Source organism: Oncorhynchus masou, chromosome 6 (assembly GCF_036934945.1).
Source record: "Oncorhynchus masou masou isolate Uvic2021 chromosome 6, UVic_Omas_1.1, whole genome shotgun sequence".
NCBI lineage: Eukaryota > Metazoa > Chordata > Actinopteri > Salmoniformes > Salmonidae > Oncorhynchus > Oncorhynchus masou.
In genome coordinates this window covers 80,281,172-80,288,864 of record NC_088217.1, presented here as the reverse complement: position 1 = coordinate 80,288,864, position 7,693 = coordinate 80,281,172, and positions in this window count along the sequence as shown.

Sequence of the window (7,693 nt, the reverse complement as noted above, 5' to 3'; positions counted from 1 at the left end):
TGTCTCCATCATGGCAACCGACCCACAAGCACTTTCTTTCACTCTTTTGGCTGCCTCGGCATAAGAGACACTGGACAGCTCTTATCCTGGAAATCTCTGCCTCCTTCACCCTTACAGGGAATTCAGGGAGCTCATTTTCATGTTTCCCATCAGTGTAGACAAGACAAGAAATAATCTTGTTATTTTTTTTGCACAGACAGGCCTTCCAAGTAAAAGTACATATTTTGTATTAAGATAAGTCAATATTGATTGAATATATTTTTTTCCTTCCAGACTTCCAGCCACTCACTCCCTCTGTTCCCCCTGAGCAGCAGAGCTGTGAGCAGGAGTGGAGCCCCAGTCTGGGGCAGGAGGACCCAGAACCCACACAGATCAAAGAGGAACATCAGGAGTTCAGACTCAGTCAGGAAGACACACCTCAGCCCTCACGTCTTTACCAAAACCAAACTGTGGATGATGGAGAGAGGAGCGCTCTGCCTATCATCATAACTGAAGAGATCAAAACAGAACCTGATGTAGAGGGCTACAGAGTACCACAACCAACCAGTGATCAGCCCCTCTCAGTTCATCCAGACTGCTCTGCTACACTGGAAAAACCATATTGGTGTCAACAATGTGGCAAAAGCTTTACACGTAAGGGAAACTTGACCTTGCATTTAAAGATACACACAGGAGAGAAACCTTTTCTGTGCAAACAATGTGGCAAAAGGTTTAACCAGAAGAGCAACTTGACCATCCACACAAGGGTACACACAGGAGAGAATCCCTATCAGTGCAAACAATGTGGCAAAAGATTTAACCATAAGAGCAACTTGACCAGCCATGCAAGGATACATACAGGAGAGAATCCGTATCAATGGAAAGCTATTTAAGACTTCATCAGTGTGTTCACACGGGAGAAATCTTACCAGTGCAAATAATGTGGCAAAAGCTTTGGTTATTTTTTTATTTATTTTTTTATTTTACCTTTATTTAACCAGGTAGGCAAGTTGAGAACAAGTTCTCATTTACAATTGCGACCTGGCCAAGATAAAGCAAAGCAGTTCGACACATACAACAACACAGAGTTACACATGGAGTAAAACAAACATACAGTCAATAATACAGTAGAAAAATAAGTCTATATACGATGTGAGCAAATGAGGTGAGATAAGGGAGGTAAAGGCAAAAAAGGCCATGGTGGCAAAGTAAATACAATATGGCAAGTAAAACACTGGAATGGTAGATTTGCAGTGGAAGAATGTGTGAAGTAGAAATAGAAATAATGGAGTGTAAAGGAGCAAAATAAATACATACAGTAGGGGAAGAGGTAGTTGTTTGGGCTAAATTATAGATGGGCTATGTACAGGTGCAGTAATCTGTGAGCTGCTGTGACAGCTGGTGCTTAAAGCTAGTGAGGGAGATAAGTGTTTCCAGTTTCAGAGATTTTTGTAGTTCGTTCCAGTCATTGGCAGCAGAGAACTGGAAGGAGAGGCGGCCGAAGGAAGAATTGGTTTTGGGGGTGACCAGAGAGATATACCTGCTGGAGCGTGTGCTACAGGTGGGTGCTGCTATGGTAACCAGTGAGCTAAGGGGGGACTTTCTTTCAGATGACCTGGAGCCAGTGGGTTTGGCGAAGAGTATGAAGCAAGGGCCAGCCAACGAGAGCGTACAGGTCGCAGTGGAGGGTAGTATATGGGGCTTTGGTGACAAAATGGATGGCACTGTGATAGACTGCATCCAATTTATTGAGTAGGGTATTGGAGGCTATTTTGTAAATGACATGGATGGTCAGTTTTACTAGGGTATGTTTGGCAGCATGGGTGAAGGATGCTTTGTTGAGAAATAGGAAGCCAATTCTAGATTTAACTTTGGATTGAAGATGTTTTATGTGAGTCTGGAAGGAGAGTTTACAGTCTAACCAGACACCTAGGTATTTGTAGTTGTCCACATATTCTAAGTCAGAACCGTCCAGGGTAGTGATGCTGGACGGGTGGGCAGGTGCAGGCAGCGATCGGTTGAAGAGCATGCATTTGGTTTTACTTGTATTTAAGAGCAGTTGGAGGCCACGGAAGGAGGGTTGTATGGCATTGAAGCTTGTCTGGAGGGTTGTTAACACAGTGTCCAAAGAAGGGCCAGAAGTATACAGAATGGTGTTGTCTGCGTAGAGGTAGATCAGAGACTCATCAGCAGCAAGAGCGACATCATTGATGTATACAGAGAAGAGAGTCGGCCCAAGAATTGAACCATGTAACACCCATAAAGACTGCCAGAGGCCCGGACAAAAGGACCTCCGAATTGACACTGAACTCCATCAGAGAAGTAGTTAGTGAACCAGCCGAGGCAATCATTTGAGAAACCAAGGCTAACGAGTCTGCCGATGAGGATGTGGTGATTGACCGAGTTGAAAGCTTTGGCCAGGTCAATGAATACGGCTGCACAGTATTGTTTCTTATCGATGGTGGTTAAGATATCGTTTAGGACCTTGGCTGAGGTGCACCCATGACCAGCTCAGAAACCAGATTGCATAGCGGAGAAGGTGCGGTGGGATTCGAAATGGTCGGTAATCTGTTTGTTGACTTGGCTTTCGAAGACCTTAGAAGGGCAGGGTAGGATAAATATAGGTCTGTAGCAGTTTGGGTCAAGAGTGTACCCCCCCTTTGAAGAGGGGGATGACCGCAGCTGCTTTCCAATCTTTGGGAATCTCAGATGACACGAGAGGTTGAACAGGCTAGTAATAGGGGTTGCAACAATTTTGGCAGATAATTTTAGAAAGAACGGGTCCAGATTGTCTCGCCCGGCTGATTTGTAGGGGTCCAGATTTTGCAGCTCTTCAGAACATCAGCTGACTGGATTTGGGAGAAGGAGAAATGGGGAAGGCTTGGGCGAGTTGCTGTGGGGGGTACAGTGCTGTTGACCGGGGTAGGAGTAGCCAGGTTGAAAGCATGGCCAGCCGTAGAAAAATGCCTGTTGAAATTCTCAATTATAGTGGATTTATCGGTGGTGACATAATTTCCTATCCTCAGTGCAGTGGGCAGCTGTGAGGAGGTGTTCTTATTCTCCATGGACTTTACGGTGTCCCAGAACTTTTTTGAGTTTGTGTTGCACAAAGCAAATTTCTGCTTGAAAAAGCCAGCCTTGGCTTTTCTAACTGCCTGTGTATATTGGTTTCTGTCTTCCCTGAAATGTTGCATATCACGGGGACTGTTCGATGCTAATGCAGAACGCCATAGGATGTTTTTGTGTTGGTTAAGGGCAGTCAGGTCTGGAGAGAACCAAGGGCTATATATGTTCCTGGTTCTACATTTCTTGAATGGGGCATGCTTACTTAAGATGGTTATTTCTTTAAATAACCAGGCATCCTCTATTGACGGGGTGAGGTCAATATCCTCCCAGGATACCCCGGCCAGGTCGTTTAGAAAGGCCTACTCACTGAAGTGTTTCAGGGAGTGTTTGACAGTGATGAGTGGAGGTTGTTTGACCACTGACCCATTACAGATGCAGGCAATGAGGCAGTGATCGCTGAGATCTTGGTTGAAAACAGCAGAGGTGTATTTAGAGTGCAAGTTGGTTAGGATGATATCTATGAGGGTGCCCGTGTTTACGACTTTGGGGTGGTACCTGGTAGGTTCATTGATCATTTGTGTGAGATTGGGGGCATCAAGCTTAGATTGTAGGATGGCCGGGGTGTTAAGCATGTTCCAGTTTAGGTCACCTAGCAGCACGAGCTCTGAAGATAGATGGGGGGCAATCAGTTCACATATGGTGTCCAAAGCACAGCTGGGGGCAGAGGGTGGTCTACAGCAGACGGTAACGGTGAGAGACTTGTTTATAGAGAGGTGGATTTTTAAAAGTAGATGTTCAAATTGTTTGGGTACAGACCTGGATAGTAGGACAGAACTCTGCAGGCTATCTCTGCAGTAGATTGCATCACCACCCCCTTTGGCCGTTCCATCTTGTCTGAAAGTGTTGTAGTTAGGGATGGAGATTTCAGAGTTTTTGGTGGTCTTCCTAAGCCAGGATTCAGACACGGCTAGGACATCCGGGTTGGCAGAGTGTGCTAAAGCAGTGAATAGAACAAACTTAGGGAGGAGGCTTCTAATGTTGACATGCATGACACCAAGGTTATTTTGGTTACAGAAGTTATCAAAAGAGAGCGTCTGGGGAATGGGAGAGGAGCTAGGCACTGCAGGGCCTGGATTCACCTCTACATCACCAGAGGAGGAGTAGGATAATGGTACGGCTAAAAGCTATGAGAATTGGTCGTCTCGGACGTCTGGAACAGAGAGTAAAAGGAGGTTTCTGGGGGAGATAAAATAGCTTCAAGGTATAATGTACAGACAAAGGTATGGTAGGATGTGAATACAGTGGAGGTAAACCTAGGCATTGAGTGATGATGAGAGAGATATTGTTAATATTGTTATAAACAGCCATACTTCACATATGAGCACTCACATTAAAGGGCATACATTATATTACTGCAGTGAGTACAGCAAAAGCTTCAGCCTGAAGTGAAAGTGAAAACAACATGATACTTTGTGTCGTTGTGGATTTCTTCTCACATCCAACTTGTAAATTAATGTTATGTTCTGTTTTCTGGCACTTGACAACAAAACAAATTGAGTTGTGAAAATCATCAGTCAGTATTATATTTCTTAGCTGAAACTAGCTCTCACTTTCAGAGACCTACAGTGCATTCGAACAGTATTCAGACTTTTCCCATTTTGTTATGTTACAGCCTTATTCTGAAATGGATTACATTGTTTTTCCCCTCATCAATCTACACACAATACCCCATAATGACAAAGCATAAACATTTGTTTCAAAATTTTAGCAAATGGATCTCTCTGTACTTTGCTCCGTTCAGCTTTGCCTCGATCCTGACTAGTCTCCCAGTCCCTGCCACTGAAAAACATCCCCACAGCCTGATGCTGCCACCACCATGCTTCACCGAAGGGATGGTGCCAGGTTTCCTCCAGATGTGAAGCTTGGCATTCAGGTCAAAGATTTCAATCTTGGTTTCATCAGACCAGAGACTCTTGTTTCTCATGGTCTGATAGTCTTTTAGGTGCCTTTTGGCAAACTCCAAGTGGCAAACTCCTTCTGGAAGGGTCTCCCATCTCCACAGAGTGACGGGCTGTCATGTGCCTTTCACTGAGGTGTGGCTTCTCCCTAGAAAAGCCAAAACCTAGGAAGAAACCTGACCACTCTACCATAAATGTTCAAATGCCTAAATGACCATTGGTGGAGAACAGCTGCAGAGATGGTTGTCAAGTAGTCCTGGGGCATTCTGGAAGGGTCTCCCATCTCCACAGAGTCAGACCTGGGGCAAGGCCCTCCTCCCCACCGATTGCTCAGTTTGACCCCAGTCCCCCGACACATAAACTACTGCAGCATAAATACTGGAGGCTGAGACAGGAGGGGTCAGGAGACACTGTGACCAAGAGTCTTGGTGGTTCCAAACTTCTTCCATTTAAGAATGCTGGAGGCCACTGTGTTGTTGAGGACCTTCAATGGAGCAGAAATGTTTGGTATCCTTCCCCAGATCCGTGCCTCAACACAACCCTGTCTCGGAGCTCTACGGACAATTCCTTCTACCTCATGGTTTGGTTTTTGCTCTGACATGCACTGTCAACTGTGGGATCTTATATAGACAGGTGTGTGCCTTTCCAAATCATGTCCTATCAATTGAATTGTAGAAGTTGTAGAAACATCAAGGATGATCAATTGAAACAGGATGCACCCGAGCTCAATTCCCAGTCTCATAGCAAAGGGTCTGAATACAGTATCTGTTTTATATTTTTAATACATTTGCAAACATTTTCTAAACTTTTTTGCTTTGTCATTATGGGGTATTGTGTGTAGTTTGCTGAGAATGATTTTTTACTCGATTTTAGAATAAGGCTGCAATGTAACAAAATGTGGAAAAGGTGGAGGACACAACTGGCTTCAGGAAGGCCTCACCATATCATCTGAGGAAAACTTTCTCTCTGTATTTGTGTTTTTTGTTTTTAATGCGTTGGTTGTTTCGTGTAAAGAAGAGAAAAATGAAATAAATTGTCTACATCTAAAGAAAAAGGAAGTCCTCACCACTGTATCTAGCACAGAGCACACATTTGGATTTCTAAACAATAGGAGTTCTTATTCAATTGTTTAACAATGACATACAGGATATTTGGGCCACTACCTTCTATTTGTACCAACGGCTGCATGTTAGAATATTGAAGGATTCTATCACATCTGTGTTGACAGTTAATAATGCAGCAAATCATTTGTTTTAATAAAGTAGTTTTTTCAATAGATGTCATAGTGAAATGCTCTTTTTTTGCTGTTGAACATGATTTCTGTGATGGTTCATACTAGGCAGGTTTAATACATCCTCTATCAGCTCTATTTCTTGCCTCTTACCCCCAACCCTATCCTGAACCGTTTTTATAAAGGGTCTGAGCTGAGGGCCGATCTAGAATCAGTTCGCCCCTGCCCATTCATTATAATTGACATAAAGCATCTCCAATGAGTGCTGATCTAGGATCAGATTGTCCCTGTCCAGTCATTATAATTGAAAAAACTCCCAATCAGATGCTTTGGATCCGATTCCAATTTAGGAAATTATGCCTTTTTTACGCCCTTCTCAGTAGTTGGTATTCAGACTTACCATATGAAGGTGCATAATGGGCTTTGCAGGTGTGACTCTTTTGTGTGCGGTGAATAAATGTAATTCAACCACTAAAATCCGCTGGCCAACTGATGTTCTCATTGAGTTTTAATTCAGAAAGGTTTTCAGGTCATTTATCTTAAGCCGTGATCCCTTTTAAATACAGTGTATCTTCAATTAGAAGTTTGTCGACAGACTAGAATACATTGAGAGAACGAGTTCAGAAACGGTTCAGAAAATCGGGGTAAATGAAAGAACGCCATCTAAATAGGATTTTAAAAAATCCATATCCCTATTTTCTGAACCTGTTCTCTCGATGTATTCTAGTCTGTCGACAACATTCTAAATATTGCGCCATGGGTTTAGTTCAAACTGTTACGGCTCAGTCTGTGCCTCAGCACCAGAACGATTTAATTAGCCTGCATCCATTTTTTTGGTACCACTTTACTCGACACCTAGCATCATAACGCGTTATGACACGGTCATATTCATGTCAGAATATGTCATAACAGCTGACATAACTTGTCATAACACTGCCATGACACATATTTACACCTGTTGTGACACATTGCGTTATTTTATGGCTGGTGAAGACGCCTACATAAGAGTATCAAAATCTACATTTATTCAAATGTGTTTTTTTGCAGAATCTCCCCGCGGCCATGTTTAATCATTTCAGTCGCCCAAACTCATATTCCTTATATGAATAGGCACCTTTAATTAGCAACATTTTGGGCTCATATGATTTAAAAACATGTCATCTGGAGTAGGCTGCGCCATAAATTAGACAGTAAAATGGAGATTGGACTTGAGTTAATCAATGTGATTTGCCCATAAATATACACATATACCTCTCAATGGTTGCAGAATCTTGTCTATTTTTGCTAACTTTTTATTGAAATACTTGTGGTAAATTAATTGATATCTTTAAGGATATGAATATCAAGTATGTCTACTTCACCATCAGGCTATTTTATAGGTAAACTACAAGGTCATGTAAAAATGTTGTCTTTTAACAATCCAATACATAAGGTACACTTATCATAATTGGGTTTAAGT